The sequence below is a fragment of the Bidens hawaiensis genome, unplaced genomic scaffold (genome assembly GCF_021521415.1).
Source record: "Bidens hawaiensis isolate Kalapana, Puna unplaced genomic scaffold, B.hawaiensis_p1.1 tig00000636_1, whole genome shotgun sequence".
NCBI classification, from domain to species: domain Eukaryota; kingdom Viridiplantae; phylum Streptophyta; class Magnoliopsida; order Asterales; family Asteraceae; genus Bidens; species Bidens hawaiensis.
The window spans coordinates 5,293,745-5,296,643 of record NW_027491038.1 but is presented as its reverse complement, the minus strand read 5'-3'; positions in this window follow the sequence as shown (position 1 = coordinate 5,296,643).

Genomic DNA, 2,899 nt, shown 5'->3' with positions numbered 1-2,899 from the left:
TAATTCATGTGATAAAAAAAACATATTTCTGAACCCTTCAGACGCACTTTCACAAACAAATATGACATTTAATTGCAATTGTCGAAAAGTGTGGCCAAATGTGACCAACTTCCATGGTATGTTTATAATCATGTGGTTAAAAGCTACTCCGTAATAGATATGACCACTTATATTGGTTTGTATGACCAAATAGTAGTGTGTTTTAGTCATTTAATGAAAGAAACAAACAGAACTAAAAGTAATTGTAGATATTTATCTGTCACTATTAAAGTTTTTATGTGCAGCTAAAGCTAATAAATGGTCACGATTAAAGTTATTATGTGTGGGCAAATTAAACATTTCCACTTCGCATCAATAATCGATCCTGTCTCCAAAGTTGATATTGGCTCCCTCAGCCTCTTAATCTAATTAGACGTTATTATCAGTTCATTTGGCTCATAATGATAATCAAAGGTGTATGAAAAGGCCTGTTGAGCCTATCAACCTGGTTTATAATGTCGGCTAACAAAAACACGTATTTGCTACAAATTGTTTGCTACGAAAATAATCGGTAGCAAAATTTGCTACGAATTAGCTACGGAGGCATGTTGCTACGCTTTAGGTACGACTATTCCGTATCAAACAAAAACTTGTAGCAAAATCCGTCGCAAAATAGAGAAAACAAATTTAAGAAAAAGATCATCATAAAATCGGTAACAAAATCCGTAGCAAAAACATGAAATTAAATAATTAGATAATTATTTGATAAAATTCGTAGCAAAATCTCTAGCAAAATCATGAAAAAGTTACTTGAATAACTAGCTTAATAAATCCATAGCAAAATATATAAAATTTAGTTTTATAAAATCGACCATGAAGGAAGAAGGCGACTCACTGCCATGTGTGATCAAAGATTCTAACATAGAACAGTCAAGATTGTGTTATGCACAGGGACGAAACTACAGGAGGGTCAAGGGGGTCCATTGATACTCCGGTCATGCTCCGGCCATGTATGTTTTGTTCCTTTGCCCAATAGGTTTTTTCTTATCTTGACCCCTTAAATTGTGTTAGAGAATAACAGCGGCAAAGAGCGGTGAAGTTAAAGAAGAAAATGTAAAAAAGTTTAATCAGGAGGTTTTTATGTGAGATACATAGATGCAGAGGGTGATGTGTGTAGAAGAAGATGTGCACGAGAAACGAGAAGGGTTATTTTATAATTAAACCAAAATAATCAAAGACAAAGGCTAAAGTCTAATTTGTCTAGATCCCGTCACATATTTCTAAAATGCATTAAACGGTTCGTTTCAAAAGCTGTGTAATAATAATTAGATACCAATAACATTATGGATCATTAAATTAACATAAAGTCTTTTATTTAGCCACTATTTTACTTTATATTTAGTTCCACTTTGTTCGTTTATTTGATTAATAAAAGAAATGTTGACTTTTAGTTTATCACTAAATTAAAATTTTGTAGTCGGTAAAAGGTTATTATTATTAAACTAAAATTTTTTGGTTTTTTCACTGCACCGTTTATGGTTTGAATATAATCTAAGTTAGATATACATTGACCCCGCCTAAAAGTTTCTGGTACCGTCACTGGTTATGCAAACAGTACTTTGGGACATCTGACAGGTTGAAAATAGCAATATGCAGCAACACTTTCATGCCTTTCTTAGGCTGAGGGGTGTGGGGGGCGCGAGTGGGGGCTCCAGCCAATAATATTGTGACGTGTGGCAGAGAGAGAAACTTGATAAGATGGGTGTTGGTTGTGGTGCTCGCGCCCTGGCCCTGGTGTGGAGGGGCGCGAGAGGGGGCGCGAGCGGTTTATTTTTTTATTTTTTTATAAATGTATTAAAAAAACGTATTATTAAAAAAACAAGAAATTATTTAAAAAAACACACATTTTTTTGAAAATTCATAATAAAAAAAAACATACTAAAAATTAAACAAACAATAATATTTAATAATAAAACTAATCTAATACAAGATCATCTGGTCGCCTCGCCCACAAATGTTCAACCAACTCATGTCGAAGCTCCCCGTGTATCTCACGGCTCTTGATATTTGCTATGTTATGAAGTTTTTGTTGATCACTGATTGTGGACGGTTGTGGCGGAATGTCACCTTGGTAGTTTTGGCATATAGCTTTGCCCTCGTCTTCTAACGTCATGTTGTGTAGGATAAGACACGTGTAGACGAAGTCCATTATCCTCTCCCGAGTCCAGTAACGTATCGGGTTCGCCAGAACATAATATTGTTTTTTTATAGCTCCAAAAGCTCTTTCAATATCTTTTCTAGCAGACTCTTGCTTCTTCGTAAAATACTTCCGTTTGTCGGCGATTGGATCTGTAAAAGCTTGAACTAACACAGCCCATTCGTTGTAAATACCATCGACCAGATAGTACCCGTACTTGAAGAGTTCTCCATTTGCAACAAAAGATTGAGGTGGTTCAACCCCGTCGATAAGGTCGTTGATCAAATGTGACTGATCGATAACATTAAGGTCGTTATTTGACCCAGCAACACCAAAAAAAGCATGCCAAAACCAAAGATCCTGTGACACCGCCGCCTCAAGTATGAGGGTCGGCCCTTCATGATCACCACGGTGGAACTGACCTCGCCAGGCCGTTGGACAAATAGCCCATCCAACATGCGTACAATCGATGCTACCTAGCATCCCAGGAAAACCATGTTTTTCTGCGTGCACCTCATATATGCGTTGGATGTCATACGTTGTAGGTTTACGCAGATATCTCCGAGCGTAAGTCGATATGACTCCTACGTACAATATATATTACAAAATGTAATAAATATTTAATAAAAAGTAAAATTAATGTTTTTTACCATGGCAGAAAAAATGAAGGGATTCACGTGCAACCCTTTTCGACATCTGTAAATACTCATCCAAAGCGTCCGA